The 26,459-nt window shown below is 44.8% G+C and overlaps 1 long non-coding RNA gene across 1 annotated transcript in view; it reads left to right on the top strand.

Moving 5' to 3' along the window:
• The window catches only part of LOC137861898 (uncharacterized), a 133,200-nt gene that overhangs the window by 87,106 nt on the left and 19,635 nt on the right, over positions 1-26,459 (top strand). The window contains exon 8 of the long non-coding RNA XR_011099914.1: positions 2,531-2,718. This is a non-coding gene — a long non-coding RNA (uncharacterized lncRNA). The remainder of the gene's footprint in view (positions 1-2,530; positions 2,719-26,459) is intronic.

Below are 26,459 nucleotides of genomic sequence, written 5' to 3'. Positions count from 1 at the left end.
TCTCAGATCCATATTTAGAATTCTGACTGGTGTTTTCTATATCCACTTGAGCTCACTGTTTAGTTTGTTTAGCAGTGTTCATCCACTCTTTATACTCACTAGTGACTCATTCCCGTTTGTTTTCTTTGCAAGGCAAGCAGTAAAATTCCAAAGTAGTAAATGACCTGGGTGAAAAACCCTTAAACTCCTTTCGATTTAATTACTAAAGCAAATTGGAACCACTTGCAGCCAGGCTTTTTGATGGCCTATATAAAGATCTTCACTGTTTTCCTTCTTGCTTTTAAGTAAGTTAGTGTGAGAATTAGCCAACCCAGCCCCAGCTTCCTCGTAACAGCATTGCATCAAGGCTTGGGTTTCTGTGTACATTTACACTTATCTGGAAGACTTTGAAAGAGGCATTCTAGGTGCTTGTTTTTGTTCCTCTTAATTTAATGGTAAACTGTAAACAATACATAATTCATTTTAGTGCAAATTATAGCTTCACATACTCTAACTGGTTAGTGACAGGGGATCTTGTGGTAACAAGATAATGACCCGAGCAGGTTCGAACAGGCTGGGTCTTATCTTTTCAGAAGGATGAAATAATGTTATGACATTGTCAGCATATTGTCTAACATGCCGGGATGCTAGCAGCTCATTACTTATGTGCAACCCATGCGCCTGAGTAACCGCCCGCAAGATGGGCCCTGCCAGGTGTGCGTGCGCTGACAGGACCGGACAGGCCGGGCGGCCGCCGGCCCGCAGGAGGGCTGTGCTGCTCCGGGGGGCCCACACACGCTCGCAGGGAAAGGCTGAGGCCAAAGCTGTGCCGTGGGTGGGAACCGCCGTCGTTCTCAGCGCCGGGGCCTTCGTCTGAACACTGCCAGACGCGTTCCCGCGGCCGACCCGCGGTTGTTGGAGCCGGGAGGCACCAACAAGCCTGGCTTGGGAGGCATTCCGGCTTTCCTCTGGCAAGCTGGAGCTCTGCCTTCGTCCCCAGGCACACCTCTTAGCTTGTCAAAGGGGAGGAAACTCCTCCTCACCAACCCACTGTCTTCTAGAAGGTGTGAAGTTAAGCCCGGAGTCTTTAGGCACTAACTAACCTTGACCTGGCTGCTGTCCACAGACTAAAACCTCTCACCTGATTTTAGGGCTCTGACTCAGTTTCCATTTGGCAACAGCTCCCGGTGATAAATGCGTGGTTCGGAGACGCAGCTGCCACCCAGCTGTTTGCCCTAATGGCACAACTGGAAAGACTGCTCGGCATTTTACCAGTGCTATGCCGGGCTGTGCAGAGATGCTGAGGGCATCCCCTTCCACCCTGCAGTACTGAGGCTGGAGGAGGTGCAGGAGGCACCTAATGGTAGCAACAATTAATGGGAGGTTAACTGCAAACCTCAGAGGCTGTTGTTGGTCTTATCCAGAGCTGTACCCTACATGTACAAAACGAAAAGACAAATATGCCTCAGCCATCTCTAGTGCCTTTCAAGTGGATCATGGATGTGTAACTTCACCTACTGAAGGACCCCAGCAGCCTTCCAGCCATGCAGGACAGCTGTGCTCATAGGGTTGGCCCGAGCCTCTTCGGTGGGATAGTAGATATTGAACTGTGTTAAGAAAGAGCCATTAAGAATATCTCGTGGGAAAGGCATAGACTGATGCCTTGTATCCTACCTCGTTTTTTCCAGGGCCAGTGTCCCTGGTGCAGCACAGAGGGCAAAGTTAGCATTTTTCCCTTGAATTGTCGCAGTCAGTAGGCTGCAGTTACACAAGTTTAGAGCAAGCAGGGTTGTGTGGAGCTTCGTCCCCCTTTGTATCTAGCATACAAACAATAAAGACAGGATCTGTGTTTTGATTTCTTGTTAAGCAAAGTAAACAGGTGAAGTGCTCTGAAAAGAAAACTGATATACTTGCATTACTCACAAAGCGTCACATCTATGTTAGATCTATTACTGATTAAAACTCTTGTTAAACCGAGGATCAAAAAGAAAGCTCGACACCTCATTTAGCTCTTTTCATGACTGGATTAGCCTAAGTAGAACAACTTGTCTATACGGGAACAGTACAGGCACTTAATTTTTAAAATATTTTCCTATCTGGGAAGAGAAGCTGTAAATAGAATGTATATGTGTAAGGAGGTGGAATACATTTCGTTTCATTGTGGTAATGAAAAATTATTGGGTGGAATCCTGACCTCACCAAAATCAATACGGTTTCTTCCATGTGTTTCAGTGAAGCCAGGATCTTGCCTACTGTATTTCGTATTGATCCTTCAAGGGGAAAAGAATCACTTCTGTGGGTTATATTGTTACTTATTTAAAATGGAGTAGCTGGTTGCATATTGATGAAGCAAAACAGTGTATTAACTGAAACCTTCCTAAGTATATGTTAATCTCTGTGGTTTACTAACAGCTTGCAATATGTTTGGTTTGATTTTAACTTAATAAACAGATTAGAAGACATGCAGTTAATATGCTAAATAAAAATGGGATTTTGGTAGTTCTATTCAATTCTGCCCAATGCCATTACTTGTGTCTTCATTTTTTTCCAGGTTGCTGCTGTTAAGCACTTCCGCAACTTAGACACACAAAGAAATGGGAACCCTTTGCAGCCAGTAGTGGAACATGAGCGTGGACCCTTCAGGCTTTGTCTGATTTCTTCCTGTTTCTCTGACATGTTGCTAAATCATGGCAATGGAAGAGCTCATCTCCAGGCTGCCAAACCCATGCTGCCTTCCAGGTTAGACCTAAACAGACATCAACATACTTACAGCTGCTCACTTTAGTCAGCAAGGCAGGATCCGATTCTTGGGATTATAGCCTGACTATGGATTGGGAGTATGGGAGAAATTTCTAAAGGGGCTGCAAAAAGGGAATAGTCTTAAGGCTACAGCAAAGCTGTGAAGCTGCAATGGTCCTGAATTGTAGGATTTGGGGTTGGCAAGCTGATTATTCAGCTCTGCAGCACTCAGACCCCAACCGTGAACGTCATAGGAACTTTGATGTTTTTAATATTGTCCATGGCTGTGCTGTAGTAGGCAGGACTGACCCTTTTATGCTCTCACAGGTCTTTTTTTTTTCTGACAGTTTTATGGGCATAAATAGATAAAAATCTTCATTTTAGGAAAAGCATATATTTAGGAATTTTAGGATACTAATTTCATGTTGCCCTAGAGCATTTTCTGCAAATGTTAGCATGCACATACTATTTCTGGTGATTAAAGCAGAGTATTTTGACTTTAAAGTGGCATCTTCTGAATAAATCTGTCTCCAAATGATTTATGCATCCCATTAGGATTTAGTGCTGGTAGTTGTTCTGGGAATCTTGATCTGGTCTTTCAAGAGTCGCCTTAGCTTTATCAGTCCATTTACATGTGGTCATATTTCAACCTCCAGGAGCTTTAAAATGTTTAGTACACAGAACACAAATTTAGGCCTGTGTTTGTTTTTATTGGTGGAACCTCTTTCCTTTCTTCAACATTCTCAAATGTTCCCTGGTTTAAGTAGAGTTATCTAAGGTAATCCACTCTTGCCCTTACCAGGGATATTCCACTTTGTTCATAAGCACATAACATAACTCTAGTCCCCAGTGATTTCATTGTGAAATTAAAACCCAGACACTCATCCAGATGTCTTAGAAGATAAGGGCAGGCCTAATCCGTATGTCACAGAGGACTTGAGGAGCAGGAATTCACCTATACATCATCACGTTGTTATTAGCCCGGACCATGGCAAGCCCAACACAAACATTTTCCACAGGGCTTGCATTCAGGCTTGGCAGTGTTAAGAAAATACCCTCCAGCGATGTGTTATTTTAGGCTGAAATAAAAGTAGACATGAATGGCAAGAGGAACAGAGAAGTATTGTTTTTATTTTCAATGTGAACCCATAACTCGTGTTAAATGAAAATCTAACCAACTAAGATGTAAATACCATCGTGTTCAAATGAGCTATCAAATATCAACACATTTATTTTGTGATGGAGTACTGATGCTTGTCTTAGGCGGTGTAATGCACTGTGGGAAGGGCAATTTAGATAGGAGAAGCCAAAAGCTTTATCTGATTAAAACTGATATGATGATTGATTTTGACAGAGGGAAATCACTTCCATTGCAAAAAAGAAGGCAACAAAAACATCGTGCATTTATCATTAATATGAGTGGTGGCACAAAAATTAGAACCAAAATGCAGGCCTGTGAAGGACAATTTTTGCCTCTGTTTTTACAGTTCTGCCACAGAAGTCCCCCCCAAGGCTGCCATCTTGTTTGTATTAAATAGTTATTTTACAAAATCCCTGGAAAACCCTTAGGGTAGGGACTGGAACCCACCTCTCTGGGAGGTGACCTAACCTGCACAGCAGCCCGTTTCTGTCTGATCCTGCCTCCTCATTCTGCTTCTCCATCTTGCCCTGGGAGCATTCCCAAAAGTGAGGGGAGAGACGCTCCAGGATAATGATGAGGCCGAGTTTGTGATTAAAGCATTAAACTGGGAGTTAGCTGTTTTGGATTCAGCTCCTGCCTGTGCCACAGATGTTCTGCGTGGCCATGGCATGCTCTGTTCTTGACAAAATTCATCCCTGTGCCGAGAGCCAGCTAGAGGCTTGGATGCCATCTGATGCTGAGAGACACACGAGGCTTACGCACTGGTTGAACATTATACAAGTGTATTACAAGTATATTTAGAAGACTTTACTGGATGTAAGCGTTGTGATATCCTTCAGCAAGAGGGCTGAACCTCTTTTGCATAGTCAGTGCCGCAGCATTTCCTCCCACTAAGCAGGAAAACTGCAGGGTTAATCACGTTAACATTTTTGAAATACTGCTGTAATGTGAGGGATGAGAAATGTGTGTCCATTAGAAGGAAAGCCTACAGGTTGCAAATGCACTGCCCAGAGCTTATGCACTTACTACACTCACAAGCATGAAAAAGTGCCCTGGAAAAATCCTAAAAAAAATAATATCTATATCTATCTATCTATCTATCTATCTATCTATTTTTTTTTTAAACAAATATCAGTTGGAAATTCATGTAAAACTATTTTTGAAAATCACTAGAGGAAAGGGATCCAGAGAAAAATGGCAGAACAGAGAAACACTTTTTAAAATGGAATATGGGTTTGATTTTTCATTTTGGGAAGCAATCCAGGCTACCCTAACAGAAAGCAGAGACACATTTCAGCTGGGGTTTCTTTGTGCACAATGCAATGGCAAAGCAGTTCAAGACCAGTTCATCTGTGTGAAAATATGACCCTGTATGAGTCTGGAGGTCAATGAAACCACTGTTGATCTGCTCAGGGCATGCTGGTCACTGCTTTAGGGTCACTTTGATTTATGTGCTTAGCTTTTCCACTTCCAGAAGTGTAAAATGTGGGTGACTCTCTTTTCATTGACTCTCATTTGTTGTCACAGGCATGCATTTTCCTCAGAAATATGTACTATATGAAAAAGTCTGATAAGTTTAATGCAGTGATATAAGGTGACGTTTTTATGGAGGGTGAGCATATGCTCAGTCACAATTATAAAAGAACCTGAAAACCGTGGCTTTTTCTGGTTTCTTTTAAGCCATGTAGGAGCTTGCCATCTCCCTCCGGAACTTAAATGCCCCCTTATTGTGGTTTGAGTGTTTCACAGTTTTCATGGATTTACTCTTGCCATGCTCATGTGAAGGATGGAGTTAGTGGTATCACAGTTGTAAGGATGAGGGAGTTGAGGGAGAGGCAGACCCAGCAATAAGCTGAAAGAAATCCGTAGCAGAACAGAAATTTAATAATTATTTATTGCTCTAACTTCTCCTATTCAACTTCAAAAGTAAAATGTCAGGAAACTTCAAATTTCCTTCAGTGCTGAGACATCTTGGGAGCATTACCATAGCGGGTCACAGCTACACAGAGGATCTGGGGCTTGATCTTGAATACCTCCAGAGGCTTGGCAGGGACTGTAAGGCCTTCACAGTGCAGCTGTGGACACCAGCTCTGGAATGGTTAGTGCCTCACGAGTATTTCATTGGCATGAACTGATACCAAATAACTTCTTCCAACTGTGCAGCTCACCGTGGTGGGAGAGATGGAAATGCAGAGCTCTGCTGGAGCATCAGGAGGCACAGAGCAACCTGCCCCTGACAGGAGGGAGAGGAGTCAAAACGTTGTCTCAGTTGACACCAAACATTTTATTCACTTGATCAGTTCCTGTCATCCTGTCATTAATTTCAGTGGAATTAACACAGGGGGAGTATGAGTCAATATAGCTGGATTTTCTTTTCCTGGTTTCCTGCCATACTGCAAGCCTCAACACTTCTGTCTTCTCTGTCACTTGTCACTCAATTTGTGAAAACGGATTTTCCCTATAATAATTGCTGTTCTAATAACTTCTACCAATTGAGACTCCTTAATTTCTCCTATAGGACTCTTTAACCCCTTTAAGCATCCAAAAAACCTGCTAATGAAGGTCACTGCCACCTGCTCTGTATGTGACTGCAGGAGCTAGGACCAGACAAGTCGCTTGGAGCCCAAGACCTGCTGCTTGCTCAGTGTGTTAGAAAGTACGTTCCGATCAACACTTAAAAAATTTTGCCTTGCTCTTTCTTTTCCCTATAATTTAAGGGTCTGAATTTTCCCCGTGCCTTGTCTTGTTTCTTCTCGTAAGCGTTAGTTCAGCTAATTTTGTGGCTACAAGGGAGAATATGTGTCATCTGGGGAGGATGGGAAGAATAGTGACAAACAGTGTGGAAGTGTAACATATTTCTCTGGTAGTAATACCTTCAGAAGAGCTCATCTGTCCGGGTTGTATCTGTAGAAGTGTTCAGAAGGCATCAATGAGTGGTTGAGAAAATACAAAAAGTCACTTTGTATGGATATAAACACTCCAATTTCACTGCCATTTAACTATCAATTTAAAATCACATAACTTACATCTAAGTGGACAAACAGCACATTTATGACTACTCCATAACTTCAGTGTCTCATGTCCTGCACCACTGATTAGGGAATTTTGCAAAAACCCAAAGCATTGCCTTCTGTAAGCTCCACAAACAAAGCATGGAGCTGGAGATGCCACAATTATTAAATGTTCAACATGCTTCTCAGTGCTTGTTCCTTAGAATAACTGCTTCACAAACCTCCTGCAAGACATCCTTAAGGCTGTTTAATACCCTCTTAGTTGTCGTTTCAGTCAGCACTCAGCACTCTGAAGAGCTGCTGAACTAAACCATATTAGCAGGTCTTTACAATTATTTGTAAATGTTGGGATACTCGGAGGATTATTGCACTGGTACATTGCCTTTGGTGCCTGAGGGGAGCACGAATTATATCTTATCTGCAGGAAGAGCTCTGAGGAGCCAGACCATCTTATGAGATGAGGCGCTCAGCCCACTTCCAATCCCATCCCTGGGATTGTCAGGGTACAATTTCTATCAGTGAGCAGAATGGACATATCCCCGAACATTAGAGTTTCACATGAATCTAATGCATGGGAAATGGATTTTTTTTTTCTAAAACGGATAAAAATATCTTCTCATCTGAACTCTCAAACTGATGACATTTCAGAATTCCATTTGGAGAGACAGAAAAACAGATGATCTGTGTTTTTTAAAACTCCTTCTGATAGCTGGTGCTTCTTGCCCATCCAGTTCATTGAAATATTACTGACACAAAGCATTTCAAATTTCTGACTGTGTATCCAACTTCAGTAAGGTTTGCCTATAATTGTCTGTATTTAACTAAGGAAAACTACCATTTTCTGAAACCTTTTAGGCCAGGGTCGCCAGGACTGGAACCTGGAAGTTAGATTCCTAACATTTCCAAGGAGTTTTTCCTTGGAACATTTCCTTCAGTTTTCAAAAGCACTGAGCAACCTCCAAGTGCCATGGAAATTGTCTAGGGTTTAAATCTCTGGGAAAAGGTCAGGCCGGTTGTTTTGCAACCTAAATTTGAGGTCTTGTGTACTAAAAAGGCCAAAGAAGAAACATATCATAAGCCTTTTTACTTTTTTTTATTTTTAAAGACCTACTTTTAAAACCTGACTAATTGAAAGCGAAGCTTATTTTCAGCCTGGTAGGTATTTATGCTTGTGGTTACACAGTCTGTGTAATTCCCTGCTTAGGAGGATGCTGGTTATTGTATTATATTATTGCTGGTTATTGTATTATATCTACGGGCCAGTGAGCCATTTACACTGGCTTCCAAAGTAGAAAATAATTTTTGATATATTCTTTATAGCTAATTAGCTATTTGTCTATTGCTAAGGGAGCCACCGAGAGACCTGCTGGCATACCTGATGGATCAGGTGGTGGGGAAGGCTGACCTGGATGTCATGAAATGCTCCAGGCTTTTCCACACCAGGGCACTGCAATGGGAGGCTGCAGGGAGCTGCCATCCAACCTTGATGAGAGAAACCCTCAATCCCCACTGCATTGCCCATGGTGGAGACTTAAAATACGATAGAGGCTGCTCTCAGGACTGCAGAGGGGAAAACTGTGAGGGAGCAGAGACAGAGGAAATCAGCTCTCCCTGCAAAATGCCTAAAAGGCTTCAGTGGCAAAGGTGTCTTAATATGAGAGCTTCAATTTTCTCTGTATTTGCTTGTGTTTGGGTTTGTTTGCTTATGCTTTGTTGTGCTGGAGGATGACGGTTTGTTCTCAGTTAGGGTAATTGCTGTTATACTACAGGCTCAGAGGATAATTCAGGTGGGAAGGACCTGAGGAGAGCCTGAGTCTACTGGAGCAGAAGGGAAGGTCAGAGCAGGGCTTCATGCAGGTGGGCCAGGAAAGCCTGCAGAGATGGGGGCTGCACAACCTCCTGGGGCACCTGAGCCTTGATGGCCTCAGGAGAAAAGCTGTGCCTAGAGGCAGGCCAGGGGACAGGACCCAAACCCTGCCTGGGAGAAGCTCCCCAGTCCCTTTGCCCACTTCCACCTGTGGGTCACGGCCAGTTTGTGGTGTAGCTGCTGCCACACAGCAAGCGCCAACAGCATGGCCACAATCCTTGGATGGAGTGCATGCCTTTCCTTTTCTCTTCTTCTTCAGTAAATTGTTGATAAACTCTTTAAAAATCAGAATAAGATTTATGTTGAGGGGAGGTCCGCAAGTCCACATTTATGTCTTTCTGCTTTTCCAAATGGTCTCTCTTCACACTTCTACTGACATGTTGGAAGAGCTGCACGTAGAGAGCCCTGAACCCCTTCTTGGAAAGAAAGGGAATCGCAAGAAAGGGAATTCCTCTCTCAGTGAAAACAAGGTCAGCTGTTTGAAGAGGCTTGGAGAGGCCCACAGGCCAATAATCGCTGCGTGATTTTGTAGCTCAGAGGAAAACTTTACTCACTGCAGTGCTGTGACCCGTGTAGAATCGATGATGCTGCATCAGCACAGAAAAAAGTTTGTCCCAGTGACTCTTCATTTTTAAACGTCTGACACATCTCTCTGCAAAGGCTGGTGGCCAACATGGCTAGCTTTCTGAAGAAAGCTTCTTTTGCTGCCCGGCTGCCTTCAGGGAAGGAACTGTAACAAACAGTGCTGGTTCCAGCAACGTGGTCAGAGGAAATGAGGGGACTGATATGCAGTTAAAAAAAAAATAAATGTTTTTAAACCAAAGGCAGAAAAACCAGGGCTGTGCTAAACCTAATGTTCTGGCTGCTCTGCAGATTGTATTGCACAAGGTTTGTTTCTGTTCCTGTTGTGGTGCTGGTGTTGTTGGTAAGGCAACCGACACACAGTTGAGCATGGGTGAAGCTACAGATGGGGCATGTCTGTTTGGAAATGCCCCCCTTCAAGGAGAATGTACTTTCTGGCTTGTGTTTACCCAGCAGAAACTTGCCAAGGTTTTGGAAGCAGAAGTGTGCAGGCGGTCAGGACGGAGGCACCTCAGCTGCCCTGCGGCTTCATGCTGGAAGTGTGGCTTGGTGCAGCTGGCCCCTGGCTGGCCATCAGTCCCACTGAAGTCCCTTCTGCCAGCTCTGCAGGGTCCTCCCGGTGGCACAGCATTTGTGTCCTGTCTGGTTTTGCCCCCCAGATGTGTCCAGTTTGCTAATTCGAGCTCCCCGTGTTTGATGCGTCCTCTGAACTCTCCGGCTCCTGGAGTCGTATGAGAAGCTTCACTATTGCTAAAAGTTTCCAGGCTTCAGTAGGGCTAGAGAAAAGCTTATAGACATGAATTTCAAATACAGACCTTGCAAACAAATAAAATGAACCTTTACATTTATTGAGCTTTAACATCTCCTGGTTTTCTAGGGCATCATTTCTGACTCGTGACTATGTGAGGTTAGCAGCGCTGCCACTGACTCCTTGTGCATTCAGGCTGCATTTATGTTGCTTGGTTTGACATATTCCTGGGAGACTTATTTCCATTCTCAGTGCATTTAGCTTCAGCCTGGGCAAGGCAAGAAAATCTGCTTTTCAATTCAGGCTTTTTCTTTCCCCTTCCTTTAGCCTCAACCTTTCTGTCTTTTAGGGTACTAACTTGGCTATTGCTCTCATTCACTGCTGAGTGTAATTATTGGTGGTAAGTCCTACAAGTCACTGGCTGAGTGTGTACGAATTGAAAAGCACAGCCCATTGGAAACTGCCTGGTAGGTCTGGAGGGGTATTTTGATGGTAGCAGATAAAGTATTAGAAGGAAAATGAGTACAGGCAATAATTCTGAATCTGCATTTTGTGAATGTTTACTTTACTTGTATTTCTTTTAATTTTCATCTGGTATCATGCACATGCTGCCTCTTCCTGAAAACAGAGGAGGAATTTAAAGCTTTTTGTAAATTTAAAAAAAATAAAAAAGGTTTTATTTATATCATTGAAGACTTTTGTTAGGTGTTACAGAGAGTAATAGGAGACGGCTGAAGGCCAGTGCTGCGCCTGTCAGATCCTCCTCACCAGTTCTTTTACAGGACATGATTTTACTGACTTGTGCTTAAACTTTTGGTTTCTGATTAATACAAAGATACGCGCTGCTTTCTGGATCTTGGCCAAAGACTCTGAAGTCTTGTAAACGATATTTTACAAGTTTTCTAAAAGAGAAAAGTCAAGAACTCTTTTCTCCAACCAGGTAAATGTGTGACTATCATGGGAATAGAAAGATCCTTGAAGTGTTTTCCTTCACATGCATAGAAGGCCCTCAAGTACAAGGCACCAAAGAGCCACACCCAAGAAGATCTAAGGTAGTTTTGTTGTTTGTGCTATGCTGGAATTTTTTTTTTGTTGTTTCACGAGTGTTTGCCTAATAGGGCATGGTTGAAACGACCCTCTTAAAATCCGCTGTTGAACCTTGAAATGACACAAACCTGAATCATGCAGGCGAAGGGGCATTACCATGGATTTATGTGTTTGAGTCGCTTGGCACAGGCCAGACTCCCAGAAAACACAGTCTTAATGAGGAGAAACGCTCCCAAACTGTACAGGTGTGCTTCAGACCACGGTCTGAACATGTCTCCCTCCTTTCCTACCCTCCAGTAGACTCACATTGGAACATGTCCAGCGCTTTAATGAATTACAAATCTGTAAAATATTTCTCTCCCGCTGCCCGTGGTGATTGCTCTTTAACCTGGCAACGAGGCAGGGTGCAGGCAGGCACTCGAGGCCGAGGCTCGCGGGGAAATGGTGCCATGTGTGGAAGCACGAGGGGCTCCCGAGCCGTCCCACTGGGCCTCGTCAGCGCAGCATTGGGGTGGGGGGAGCCCCCCAGCAGCGGAACAGGAGGAGGAGAGGCCAGGGGGCAGCGCCGGGCCTGGAGCTGCATTGCCCATGTTTCTGCTCCTGGGCTGTGTGGGGAGGCTGGTGCCAAGAACACGCAGGCTGTGGGCATTGTCTCTTGCTTGTGCTTCTGGAAGTCATGAACTATTCTTGGCCAAAGCCAGGGGCACCTTGTTAACGTTAAACTGATGTAAGTAAGGACTGGGGCATATGTGTTTCCATACCTGGAAACCACTGGGCCTGGTTCTACTTTTGCTCACTCCAGTTCGATACTGATACAGGTCCTCGGGCTGCAACGATGTGAGTCTGTGTTTCCCCTGGGTCAGCAAGACCTCAGTCAGCTTCGTTAGCTTCAGAAATGTGTGCCCAGAGCTGCTGGGAGAGGATGGGTCTGTAAAGAAGAATGGAAGATGGTAGGTGAGAATAAGAAAGGGATCAAGAAACAGGACAGACCTTTGTATTTCTTGTCCTTGTTTGCCTACCGTTGGTTGCGTTTGTCAGTGAAAAATGGGGGAGATGAAAGAAGGGAATTTCTCTTGAGCTTGTGGTTGTCTTCAGGCGGAGCAAAGCCCTGGGGTGGAAGCATGTCATCCTCCCTCCTGCCCTCGTTTCAGCTCTTCTGCGCGTTGGGAAAAAATGCTCCCTTTTTTCCAATACAAAATAGGAAAGAACTACAAGGAAACTGAGCACATTATTTTTTCCAGTTTGCCTTAGGGTTTCCTGGAATTTTTGCTACTGTACATTTATTTAAAGTAACACTATCTGTTTAAATACATGCTGATCTTTGGTTGCTCTGAGATCAGAATCAGCCCCAAAGAATGTCTTTTGCTTGCAGTCATTTTTGTATTGTCAGTCCTTCCTCCTCACCCCCTGCTAGGCTGACCTTCATGGGATCAGGTGACAGGAGGATAAACTGCAACATATGTGGTCCCGAGCAGAAAGAAAGTTATGATCCAAACTGATACAGGAATCGTGATCTATTGTCAATCTCTCCGAGGATGACAAAGCAATCTGTTTCCAAATGAAAGTAGATGTAAGATAAATTCTTTGACTGCTATTATATTTTTCTTGGCATTAACCAGATGCTATTACTGTTTTGTGGCTTTGTCACCACCAATTACGAACTAAAATAACATCATCTGTTGCAAAGTGTCGCGATCCAAAACGCCTATTCTCTTCCCAGTGACATTGTTAATAAATAAAATCAACCCCAGTGATCTGCTAATATGTGTTTAATAAGATTTAGCAAAGTTATGTCGGAGACTTAGAGGGGAAGTTTGGAAATAAAGGCTCTGTCCTTCAGTGTCTCACCCAGACGAACTGCCTCCTTCATTTTGCTGAAACAATGGGTGCAGCTAAGGGTTTGCAAGGTCTCTGGAAAGATTTTTGTTGTGTGCAATATTTAAATATTCTGTGTAATTGTCATCATTACATACCTGAAATGAAAACAAATCTTTTATAGTGAAACTCAGGACATTATGCAATAAGCTGAAATTTATTGTTTAATTCTCCAACCAAGCTATTGCACAGCAAATGGAATTAATTAGGATTTTTTTTTTTTGGCTGTCTCAATTTCATAATAAACATATTTTTATTTGAGCAATGTGTGTATATCATGAAAATATTTCAAGCAAAAATAAATTATTCAAATGGGGCAGCTTTGTTGTAAATCATGCTGTGCATTTTTTTGCTTAAATGTAATTTATATCAACATCATTTGTTATACTGGTAAAATACTAAAAGCTTTTTAAAAAGGTAAAATGATTTACTTTTTTATTGTCTAGACTATATGTAAGCCATTGCTAATTAATACTGCCCTTTCTGATGGCTTTGCAACAGGCATAACTCAAACAAACCAATTATAAATGATTTTTCAATGTAAACTTTTAACAGCATAGCCTAAGGGCTTGCTGAACATAAAAGTACGATTTAGAAAACATAAGTTTTAACTAAGGTCAGGATATATCAGGCGATGATGGATGTAAATGTAAAAACATCTGACTGTGGAATGACAACGTTTTCTTCAAGACTAAGCAAAATGTTGGTGGCAGTGATAAGTGGAATGAAAAATAGCCTTGAATGAACTAGCCAGAAGGTTTGGGTTTGGGGTCTGTTAGCCGGGTTTCTTTTTTTTTTTTTTTTTTTTTTTTTTTGTTCTTTTTTCTTTTGGTTATTTTGGTTTTCTTCAGTGTTTTGCAAACCAAAGCTCCAGAGACAGAGCGAGCAGCATAGTGAGAGAGCTCTGTAACTATTTTCTACGACAAGCCCATGAGAAAATCAGACTTTTTGATATCATCTGCTGTCTTGGGGCTGAACTAGAAACCAGTCCCCTTCCTTCCCTCGTCAAGCTGCTGGAGCAGAGCCCCTCCAGCAGGACCGCGTGTCCCCTGCACGGGCTGCTCCCGGTGCCTCTGGCTCCGGGTTTCCAGCTACCGAATGGAAAATGCCATGGCCCTGTGATAGTCTGGTTCATCCTAACATGGCAGACTGGGGCTTGCCTCATCATTTAGGATGGGTTAAGCCTGCAGAGAAGATCTCCGAAGAGGTGGTGGCTGGCTGCTCCGCTCTGTCTTTAAGACTATTCATCCTTATTGTCTGTCTTTCAACAGCCCGAGCAAAGCTGGCACAAGCGCTGCATCATGTGCTGTATCTAATTTGGTGGAAGTAGTCACATGCCCATAATGTGATCTGTATCACATTTGTACGGCTGACTCATCTGGTATCAATTCTTGCGGAGCGAAGCCTCCGGAGCTGCAGCCCCTCACGTGTTCCCAGAGCCCCGGCTCCTGTGCTGTGGCTCGTCCATCACCGCCCCGCCGTCATGCTGCTCCTCGCCCCCAGCCCACCCCACGCCTCTTCTGCAGCCCAGGAGCTCCTTCCCCACCACACACCCACCTCCTCCTGGCCTTGGCAGCCCAGCACGTCCCACAGGCTTTGTGGAAGAGCCCGCTCGCTCTTTGCTGTGGACACCATAAGGAAATGGATGCTGTTGATCTGTCTCCTCCCTTCTCCTTCCAGAAGTCCGTGGCTTCGCCTCCCTCCATGTGTGGCATCTTCTTATTCTGTATGGTTGTCCACATCCCTCTCTGTCCATCCCCCGCCTCTCTTCTTTTTTTGGGGGCTTGTTTTGCTGTTTAAAGACCTCTTTCCCCAGAGTTTTTCCTGCTCAGGTTTCCTCTGTTTTGGTGTATCCAAATCATCTAATCCAGTGCGTCTCAGCTCTTTGTTCTGCTTCTGCAAGAAATTGCTTTCCTTAAAACCACAGCCTCTTGCAAAGAGGTGGCAGAAAATGCTTCTTCTTGTCAAGCCACCTCCTCCTCTTCTCAGCCAAAGAACTTTGCCCTGCTCAGCCTGGCTTGGCCCATCTCCTCCACACACAAGGACACCAGGAAGGCAGCCCAAAGCCTGGCGCTTCAGAAACCACAGCTGGGAGCCGTAGGTTGGGCTGGGTCACTGGCCCATCAGCCAAGCTCTGACTGAGCGTTTGCCATTTTTGTTGAGGTAAAAGCTGGTTTTGCTAACAAAGAGTAATTTGTTTTTAATGAAAACACTGCCTACATTTATGCTTATTAGAATTCCACACGTATTGACCAAATATTTATACGGTACCTTCGTGCTGTTGAAACCCAATGGGTGCTATTGGGATAAATCAAATATATTGCTTAGTTGGGTTAGAAATATTTATAACTTCTGCTGTTGCACTTATTTGTTCCGTCTCCTTGTGAGTGAGGTGGTTCCGCTGGTGCAGGCGCTGCTCTTTCCTCCTGTGATCTCTAATTATGTTGAAGGGATTAATAACCACACATTTCATCCGGGGTCTTGGCTCGATGACAGGGCGTTGTTTAATGAGAGCACAACCAGTGTCCTGGCTCTTCAGGAGAGCAAAGGCAGCACTCACCGTGGAAATCATTGAAAATAAACATGTGGGAGCTTAAGCACTCTTTAATAACTCCTTTACTCCTTCTGCTTGTTTGGTTAGCAATCCTGATGATTTTTTTTTTTGCCCATTGCACCTGGCTCCGCTGCCGTAGAGGCACAGTTATTTGTGGTGCCAGAGGAGGTTATGGGCTCTTTATATGATCTAGGGGATTATTTAATCAGAGGTAGGAGAGAGTCGATTCTGAGCCATTGTAAGCTTTTTAATTTTACAGCTCTAAGGCCAAAAACAAACATCCAGGAACAAGCAGCACAGAGTGGATATTATCCTCCCCAAGTTTTCCGTCATTAGGAAATGACTGTTGATATCATTAGTATTAAACATTAGCTCAAGAATCAGTCATTCAACTGTGATAGAGTTAATGAAAAGGGATCCTGGGCTTCTCTAGCCACACGGACAAGCACCGTGCTTGCTGTTGGTTGCTGGTGTGCCAAGTAGCTAGAAAAGCTATGGATTTATTACCTAGGCATGCTTTGTCCCGCTTGTGTTTTTATTTCTATTTAGGTACTTAGATTATATTGGCTGACGGCAGGATGATGTGGCAAAAGGGCACTGCCCGTGTATTGGAAACAATTACCTGATTATTTCCTTCTCACAGGTACCAGAGGTTGAGGTATGGCACTTGGGTACTTGATCTGAAGCTTGGGTGCTTGATCTGATAAAGGGTTTACAAAGGTGTGTGTACAGGAGGCACACGTCTGGTTTTGGGGGGCTTGGACTCTGGTCCCAGCTCCCTGCGTGCACCTCCTGGTGCCAGCATCCCCTCGGTGACATCTCTTCTGTCAGGTGCATTGGTGAAGACACTTCATGATGCTCCCCAGGCCTTACTAACCAAGGAATTGGTTTTCCCTCAGGGCTCTGTAAGCCAGCATGTTACCGGGCAGTGCGGGTTGCACGCTGTCCCCTACATTATTGGAGTGATTTGGATTTTTGCATAATATATTTAATTTGTAACTTATGTATGTGGAAATTTGGGAGACATTTGAGGAGGACATTTCCTTTTCTTGTTACTGCAGATGCTGGAGATGATGAAACCCCATTCTTTCTCAAGGGAACTAGATGGGAAGGGCAGGCAGGTGCTGAGCCCATGGGCAGCAGGCTGTGGGGCCAGCGCTGTGTTTAGCAGCGTGCACTTACGTAGCACACGAGGGAGGGACTTTTCCTTCTCTGCATCCACTTTATTTTTTGACCACAGAAAACGTTTCGAAAGGCAAGACCGGTACTTTTTGAGCAGCCTTTCCCTTCAAAAACCCTATGTTAGGGCTGGGGCGGGTGAGCTTGCTGTTCTGCATACTTCCACAGGGCCTGATGAGGAGGGGGAAGAGTCTGAGAAGAGTTTTGCTCCTTCCCAGGCCTTTTGCCCCCTTTGTTTTAAGGTTTTGAGCAGTTTTAAAAATACCAGCACTCATAATTTTGCTTTTTATTTATTATATTATCTATTCTTATTTATTATTCTCTATTTATAAATGTTATTTCTCTTTTTCAAATGGTTGGAAACCATCAAAATTTGAGGAAATATCAAGGAAGAGGTATCAAGGGCACCCCACAAGAGTCATTAGTCCCTTGCTGGCCTCATGAACAAGGCTCACTGGTGTGAGGGTGGCCTCAAAGTCAGGCTGGGTGCTGCCCTGGTGCCTGCACACCCAGGCAGCGGCACGGTGCTGCCTGAGCCCAGAGAGCCCAACAAGGGCCTGAGGCTGTGCCCAGCACCCAACCATCGTCCACCCCAGTGCCATCCCTGCCTCACAGCAATTCATTACACCAGAATACTTTTATTCTGCCCTTACCACCCCACAGCTCCTCAGGCCCCACCATCCTGATAACCCCTTTCCTTTGTCATCTGCATCAGCTCGATACTTTAACCCCATTTCTCGCCCGCTCTGCCTCAGTGGTGCTGGCACAACATCTGCTCCTGGTGCCTTGCGAGGAAATGCCCTGCAAATCGCCTTGTGGTTTGCAGAGGGAATTCCCTAATGACACTCTCATTAATAGTTCTTGCTGCCAAATGCTGTTTGCTTTTACTTTCAGAACTGTCTGCATTAATAACAAGTACCTCCACTTGGAAATTATTTACACGGGGCATTGTTCTCATGTCACTGCCACCGGCAGCGGCTCCGGACTGGGTGGGAGCAAGACACTGTGATCAATTCAGCCATTCCCTCCTCGCTGCCCTGCCCGAGACGAGGAGTGCTTGAGCACTTCAGAGCAAATAAGTCCTGGGAAAAGCAGAACTATTTCTTGTGATAAAGACTGGCAACTCAGTTCGAGCAGACGAGCTTGTCAGGGACGATGCTGCACTCCGTCTGAACCTGTGGGAAGTGTGCCTGCTCCTAATAACTGCTGTGTGTATTTATGTGGCAGTCATTGTGCTTTGCAAGAGGGGAGTCACAGAAATAATTAGTTAAGAGCGTGAGGGTTTTGGCGCAGATTCCCTTTCTCAAGTAGCTGTGATGTTCGTATATAAGAAAAATTGATTTGGCATCTAGACAGGATTTCAGCACGCTCATGGTTATGGAAATCAGCTATGGGCATGGAGGAAATCTGTATATTGATTCATAAACTGACTTGATGACTTGTTCATGCTTTAATATTTTCATGGGCTTTTACCCAAAATAAAAATGTCAGTAGGTACCACTTGACTGTGCTGCAGCACTGCCTGAAATGGTGGGAAGAATGCAGGGAAAAGGGATTTCCTATTAAACAGAAGCCTTTCCAGTCTGTGCTAATGATTTTTTTTTTCAAAAGATTTTTTTTTTTTTTTGCCATCGCCCTTGCTTATTGTGTTAAACTGTGTATCTATATAACACCCACAGGAAGTTTATCACCTACTAGATCCAACCCAGGTTCATGTAGAAGAGACTGTGAATAGCAGCAGGCCTTCTCAGGAGGTAGCATTTGGTTAGGAGAGCCCTGGGAAGCTGTAAAACTTGTACACGAGGGCACAGACCATCTCAAAGGGGTCTCTCTGAAAGAAGACCCCCAGGTTGATGGACACTCACTCGTTCTTCTGCAGGAACTCAGGGAAACCTCGCATCAGCACGTGCTGGTGTTGCTGGCTACGTGCAGGTAGTGGCACGAGGAGAAGCTTTAGTCGGTGTGCTCCAGCAGGGCAAACGGCAGCATCATTTGCTGGCTCTTTTGTTGGTCGAACTGGTTGGGTGGTGTTTAGTCAGCACCAGCACCCCTACCTTGTGCCTGCCTCGTGAAGAACACCTCCTAACACGCTGACTCTTCGTGAACACGTTTCAGGTTTAAAATCTTAATCCCTGAATAATGCCGCCGCCTGCCTCCCGGCTTTCTTTGGAGACCTTCCAGCTCCGGCCAGCCCTGACCCTATTTGACCGAAGGTATGTGGGGCTCAAAACTGGGGCAAATATGGCTTCTGGCCATTATGAAAATGAATGAAAACTATGTAATGGATAATTTCATTTAAGACCCGGAGCGATAAGAGTTTGTGATCAAATGCTGGTTTCATTTGCAGCAGTGTGCTTCCATTGTGACTTCAGAAAAAATCAATGGGTGTAAGGCAAGATGAGTCATAATGCACACACTGTACCAAAGGGGAGTAGAAATTTCTCCATAAATAACGTCTCTTTTAGCAAGATGCAGAACCAAAACCCTGAAAATCTATACTGTATTGAACTGCACAGTTCAGGAAAGAGGCTGTATATATAACAGCATGTTTCTGAATGTGTAGGTTGCTCCTTGTGGATGAAACCTTCCTTTGAGACAGTTGGTTGCTCATTTTCACAAATTATCTGTTAAGTGATTTCCATGATCGAGACGTGGGATTAAAAGATCTGTGGGGGCTTTTTTGAAACTCCTGTGTTTGGAAGGCACCTCGCACCCTACAAGCAGTGGCAGCGAAGCCAGGGAGATGCCTCTAGGTGGGCTACTGGGAGCACGGAGATGTTTTCACATGCTTGGGAAAAGACAAGAAGGCCATTTTGTCATTTGGTGGTTGGCTTCTTGCTGCTTATTAAATAGGCTGCCAAACTTGTGGCTAACGAGTGATTTTAATGTAGTTTGAAGGCAGCTTTTGTTTCCTTCAACTGCTATTTTAAGAAAGATCCCATAAAATTAATTGACTGATGAACTGTATAATTGATGCTGTCTACACAGTGTGCACCAGCCAAAACTGATGGGTAGCAGGAGCGCTGGCATCTTGGTAGGGGCTGCGCTAACCCCTTCGGAGAACCTCTGCCTGCCCTCCCTTTATGCTCCTGGGTAGGAGAGGGCATGTTTAGTTTTCTGCTTACTCTATTCCCTTTTGTACTTGCTCATTTGCTAGGTGCATAAAGGAGAGGAGGTCACTTGTGCACATGGGATAAAGAGGTATTATGAATTCTAAAGTGTTTGCTTTATTGGGAAAAGCACACTGAGCAGGAAGGCGCGGGAACATAATGTGTGAATTTTTAATGAATGCTGTGCCAAGTGTTTGTGCATTTTTTTTCCTACCTGTAGCAGCTTTATTCATTTGGGAGAGTACTGCCTACAAGATATTCCTTAGTAGTATGCTGGCTGCTGTTTAGTTTTAATAAATTAAATCCTTTATATCAATGTAATATTCTTTAGACAAGCACTTCCAAGACAGATTAGAAATGAACTTAAGGGGATTAAAAGCTTCTCTTGCTAAAAACAATGTTTCAGATGGGAAATCCACTTATTTATGTCACTTTCAGTGGAGTACATTTGTCTTTAATATGTTGCTACTGCTAAAGAAAGCGGCGCTTTGCCCATGACTGCAGCCTGTCTGCTCTGCTTTACATACGCAGCAATGTTTATTTTCTTCAGTACAGTAAGTCGCTTTGGGAAAGATTGATGGCTTCCCATAAAACTGCGAGCAACCATTTTCTTTGTTATTTAGAGAAAACAAAAGATTTAATGGAGCTGGAGTTTTAAATAGCGTTAGTCTCTGTAAAATGGGAAACCGTGCGAGTGGAGCATGTGAGCAGAGAGAAAAGCCCGCTTTGATTTTCCCTTGCTGGCGTGCAGCAGGCAGAGCACATCTTCGGGAAGGTTCTCGTTATCTGTGAAATCCTGGACATCTTGGGAGCAGCCTGGTCGTGCTCAGGGCTGGGCAGCAGGCCCGGGGAGGAAAAATCAGCTCGCAGGAAACGGCCTGACCCTTATCCAGCTGATCTGGTTCTGTGTTAAACGTTTGTCCCAGCACGTGGCTCAGTGACGTGCCGAGCCCCTGGCACACCTCAAAATCTCCTGAACGCCCTGCAGAGACCCAGCTTGGTGTACCCGTTGCGCAGCACCCAGGCTGGATCCGAGGTTGTCTGGTGGGGAACAGGCCACGAGAAGGCCAAGGGATCAGAGTATTTGTGCCCCAAAACAGACAGCACAGCCCGCTAACGCTGCCAGCAACCTGAGCTCTCAGTTCACCTCCTGGGGCACGAAATGCCCCGTTTGGGAGCGTGCTCCCCCGAGAGCTGAGTGCAGGGAGGTCAGAGCAGGTGCCAGGACGCAGCTCACCAACAGCTCAGTTACAGCCTGTGGAGATGTAATTATTTAATTGCACTGCAGGTGACTTCATCACGGGGAGAGGTTCGCCCCTCTCAGCACACAAAGTGTGCCTTGGCAGCTGTGTCCCTGACACAGAGCTGAATTTTGTTATCTCAGGCACACCTCGCCCCGTCATCATTTCAAACTGTTTCAGAATAACTTCTGTGCCATCATGCTGCACTATCCTGTGAGGTATTATTTATTTAAATGGCTTCCAAGTGAGTTATCTCCCAGTGCCTGCTTATAACAAGATCATTTCCCACAGGGCTTTCGGGTCACTGATGCTCCAGAGTCCCCTGCCTGGTTTCAGTCGCTGTTCACCCACTGCTCCTGGCCCCTTCCCGTGCCAAAAAAAATGATGCCCAGGTTTAACTGGGGCACATCTGATAAAGCAGGGGATAACTTTTCAAAGCAGTGCCCCAGGATTGAGATGTTTGACTCCTCTGGGATTCGGTAGGACCCTACACTGAGGCTTTGTATCAGCCTCGTATTCCTAAGGCTGTACGAGACCAGGCAGCTTGGCAGAAATTAAACCACTCTCTTCATTTTATCTTATTTTGTGCCATTTTGTTGTCTGAAGCCAGATTTAACTCCTCTCCCCCAAAATATTTTTTTTTTGGTGGTCTTAGCATTTATCAGACTTCTAAATCCTTACATATTGCTCGTGATAAGAGGATAACTTCACTACTGCTTTCACAGTGGAAAAGGTAGGTTCATTTTCTGCCAAATAACGATGGGCTCTCCTGGCAGTGTAGCCACTCCGTGTGCACTGGGGATAAAACGTACACATTGCTAGAGTGCTGAGCTGAAAAAGAAGAAAACTTATCATTCAAGAAAAAAATGATATAATTAGGATCAGGGCTGGAATCTCACTGGGAAATGTGGTGTAAAAATGCTTCTCATTTTAAATTAAGCTTTCAATGGCAAGTGCTTGGCTTTCAGCAACTCCTCTGAAACTCTTTTAATTGAAGTTCCATGAAAATCTGGGGAGTTCAGCTCAAGTTCACCTCCCAAACCCATCCTGATTTCATTAAAGATCTGATCTTTTTTTATTTGCCAATAAAATATATATGTGTATGTGTGTGTGTAAATCAGTATCTGCTCCATAACTGTTTTTTTATTGTTTTTTTTTTTTTTTTTTTTTTTTAAATTTTTATTTTTAATTTATTTTTTTTAAAGGAACAGTTTCCCTTCTCTTTATGACCTCTGCTCCCTCCATCTAATGAGAGATGGGAGGAACAACCCCCAGCAGACCCACAGAGGTGGGGATTTGGGGCTCAGGGCACACTTTCTGGTTGCTTCCCCCACCTGCCTCATGCTCTGCATTGGTGTGGAGCCAGTATCACGTCTGATCAGGTCACCCTGGCCTGCTGAAGGCCAGCATGGCCCACTCCTCGTGTTCCCGTGGCAGCCGTGGTGCGAGCCACAGGAGCCGGGGCTGAGCGTGCCTTGGTCGGGCTCCTGGCGTGGCCGTTTTGTCTGCGCCTGGCAATTTTCTTTGCCTGTCTCTAGGACCCAACAAAGGTCCCGATTACTCGGGAGGGTCTTGCTCTGGGCTGACATCTGGACAGTGAGGTTAGGATTTTTGTTCTTTCATCCCTTTCCCAAGTTCTGTCCCGCTTCCAGCTGCAGGGGCCAGATGTGCCTGTGAGCAAGGGGCTGAGTGCTGCACACAGCCTGCCTCGACCCGGGCTCTGCATCCCTTCGCTTCACCTACCAGCTGGTAAGACAAGCCTTCAGCAATGGCATCCATGTGTCCAGGGTTTTCTACTTACCTAGGGTGGTGTCGGAGCCCCCCGCGGTGCCCCCATCCCCAGCCGCGCTCACTGCGGCTCCTGCAGAAGCAGCGGGCACTGAGGGCTCCCCCGGCACCGGCTGGGAGGGCTCCTGGGAGCTGCCCGAGGCCCCGCTTCTGTGCTGTGCACAAGGCGAGATGAAAATGTGCTGGAAATGCTGTAAATCTGCCTTCCCCAGGGCAGAGATTGGCGATACACTCGAGTCCTGCATCAGCCCAGTGTGCAGCAGTGCGCCAATGAATATAAGCACAGCTCTTCCGTTAATTATTCGGTCATTCGGGTATCCAATTTGGGTTTTTGTCCCACTCCTAGGCTAACGCGTTTCTTCTTCTATTTTATTCTCTCATGGCTGCAAGTCCTACCTGTGCCACAGCCCCCCCGTGAGCCCCGCATGTCGCTATCTGCAGTTTCAGGGAATCAGATCTCAGTGTTTCTGATCAGGGTCCAGCTGGAACCACACATCTTTGTTTCATGTATTTAATATACTCAAAATGCACTAAATGACAGTTTATAATATCATTATCAACAGTTAAAGACATTATAACTTCAAGAAATGAAAAGAAAGTGCAGCCATATGTGGAAATGCTTTATTTTGTGCACTTTTAACCCTCGCAATAGCTCAGCTGCGAAAACGGGGACTGCAACGCGAGGCAGGAAAAAAATTCAATGTCTGCAAAATCATTTTTCAGTTTTCCCTGCGCTGTTGTCATGAAAGAGCGCTGCACTATTTGGATGGTAAATAACAACCGAGGACTAATTTATTTTTCTTCATAAAATTATTTCTTGAATTGGATTCAAATGTGTTCCTTATTACACGGTTTGATAATTCAGTGATGCTTTCCCCCCATAACATACGAGCTGATTTAAACCTTCACTCCAAACAGCCTCGGGCTTATTAAGAACAGTGTGGACTGAGTATGGATTAGGTTTAAAAGTAATAAAAAAGTAGACCTGTTGGTTAGGTGAAAAATTCACTATCAGATTCCTGAGTGCAGCTTTCTTTTCATGTGCAAACTGCATTAAATGAGGCATTTAATTCAACAAATCCATAGTTCTGATCCACCAGAAATAGAGACTGGGTTAGTTCAATTTGTAACAAACGATCTCCATATGATCAAAGTCCTGAGAGCTGATTCCAACATACTGCTTAAATTAGTCTAACACCGAAGTGTTTGGCTCTGGGACAATATTTGGAATGTCTTACCAGAAGAAAAATTCCTCCGCACACATGGTTCCAATATCGGGGAATGCCAACCTTGCTTTTTAATGGGCTGACAGGGAGCCTCCGTGCTAACTTTCTGACTCCAAAAAGTTCTTGTGCTGTCACCCGCAAACCAGCTTGGATAATTTTTCCTTGGCTTCCTTATTAAAGCCTGAATGAAGGGATTGTGTGGCTTTCTTAATGTCACTTGGTCTGCTTGCCATAAATTCAGGCACTCATGATGAAAGCTCCACTTATATTTCGCTGGGAAATGGAATCAAGGAGAATGCACCCTCGTTCACAATAAATAACTAAAGTTGAGTTATTAAGTGTATTTCATATACCAGCGCCTTATTACATCAGCAGTTTAGATAATGGCTTCTTAAAAATATTTCTCCACCGAAACCCACGAAGAGCGGCTTGCACATAGGCGTCCCTGTGCGCGGAAAGCAAACCAGCCGGCCGCGGCAATAACTTAGGCCTGTATTAACAAATAGCGAATATTTACATTTTTACATGCTGCTGTCTGTTCAGATTAAGCAACCATCGCGCTAGCGGCAGCGAGCGGGGAGAGCTGTGCTGGCTCGAGCCCCGACACAGAGCCCAGGGCTGGGCTGGGGCTCGCTGCAGGCAGGGGGACGCGAGCTGCTTGCTCCCGAGCCCCGCCAGCCCTGGCCCTGAAGCAACCAACAATATTTTCAAAGGCCACAGCTGGATTTCTTCTCACTTTTTTTAATTTTAATTTTAATTTTTTTTTTTATGGACCATCTTAATGTGAAATTTGTTGCTGCAATTAAGCCAGAAGGGTGCCAGGCACCTATGCACGTACCGCGAACGCGCACATCGTTCTTTACATTTTTACACCGTTATTATACACGCAGTGGGCTGTAATAAATCGGTGTTCACCCAGGAACAGACAGGACTGACAGTGAGTAAATGCCCCGATTAGCATGTTATTGTGACAACTTTGCAGCTCCCCCCGGTTTGTTGCCATACATTTTGGATGCCGATGAGATTATTTCTAAGTCTGTGCTAAGCATCGCTTGGTATTTCATGGCAAACGGAAGAGGAGAAGGAGGCAGAATGAAGGATGAAAGGTTGGCACTCAGAAATTCAGCAAACCCGCTGTTTTCATGGTAACTCTTCTGAACAGGTGGCTAAGTAAGCCAATTAAACAGACTTTAAGAACAAATTATGATCGTAATCCATTGTCTGGGATCATTGAAATGCGCTGGGTGGAATCTGTTCCCCAGAGCTGCCTGAATAATGAAAATCTATTTTGGTGTAATTTTATTGTTTTCCTATCTTCATTAGATGTTCAGAGAAGGAGCTCTCTCTCTCTTTTTTTTTTTCTTTTCCTTTTCCTTAGGGGTGAATGGAGGGTGAAGGAAACCAAACATCTTCTACAGTTTATGAAAAACAGCCTTTTAAAAAAATATATATATATTAACACGTAAGGACATCTTTTCCTTTAAATAATACACCAGTTTGCTAATGACATTTTATAACTATTCTAGAGAAGGAAATTTCTAGTATAACTTGAAAACCTTCAATAACATGGTAGACATTAATGAAAAAGAAATAAATCTCAAAACGTTTTTGACGGAAACATCTCGATCAACAAAGTGTCTGTCAAAGGCCAGTAAAAAAGTGTGAAATAGCAGAGATACCAGCTGTGGGCCCGTAGCCCCAGCGGAGGGCTCAGGGAAGCAGGAGCAGCTCTCCAGGGTTGGGGAGAGACCGAGGGAGGGGAGGAGGACACTGAAAACCTTCTGCTTCAACCCTCCTGTCCTCAGCATTTGCATGTCACTGGTGGACGTTTAAGGCCCCGACAGAAAGGCCTTTGGGCTGAAGCTGGTGGTGTCCAACACAAACCATCTCCTCTGCACTCTCCTCTGCACAGTCTTGCTCAGGGACATGCTGGAGGTGATTAAAAAAATCACACCAACCGATGGGCACCACTATGGATTCACATCATAGAAGAGGGCAGTGGGAAATTTAGGCCGGGGTTTTCCAGACAGCCCGGCACCATCAGGGGCTGATTCTGCCCCCAAACAAAATGGGCCACGCGACTTGGTCAGTGTAGGAGAACGACGCCACCACCCATCCCAGGACTGTGCCATGTGGACCCCTCCTCGCCTTCCTCTGCCCAAATTGCCAGCAACGCCCCTGCCTCTATCGGCTGCAGTGCTACAGGTTGCTGTGGGTCTCCTTTTAGTTTATTTTTTTCTTTTTAAATCTGGGACAGAAAAGAGTTCTCCAGAATTATCTCAAGCCATCGTATGGTAACGACTCCGTGCTGCCACGTAGGGCTGCATGAACTGGTGACCTAGGGACAAAATAAATTACGTGCAAGTTGAGGG

Source organism: Anas acuta, chromosome 10, assembly GCF_963932015.1.
Source record: "Anas acuta chromosome 10, bAnaAcu1.1, whole genome shotgun sequence".
Taxonomy (NCBI): domain Eukaryota; kingdom Metazoa; phylum Chordata; class Aves; order Anseriformes; family Anatidae; genus Anas; species Anas acuta.
Note: the sequence above shows the minus strand (reverse complement) of the source record. Positions and strands in the feature narration are given on the sequence as shown.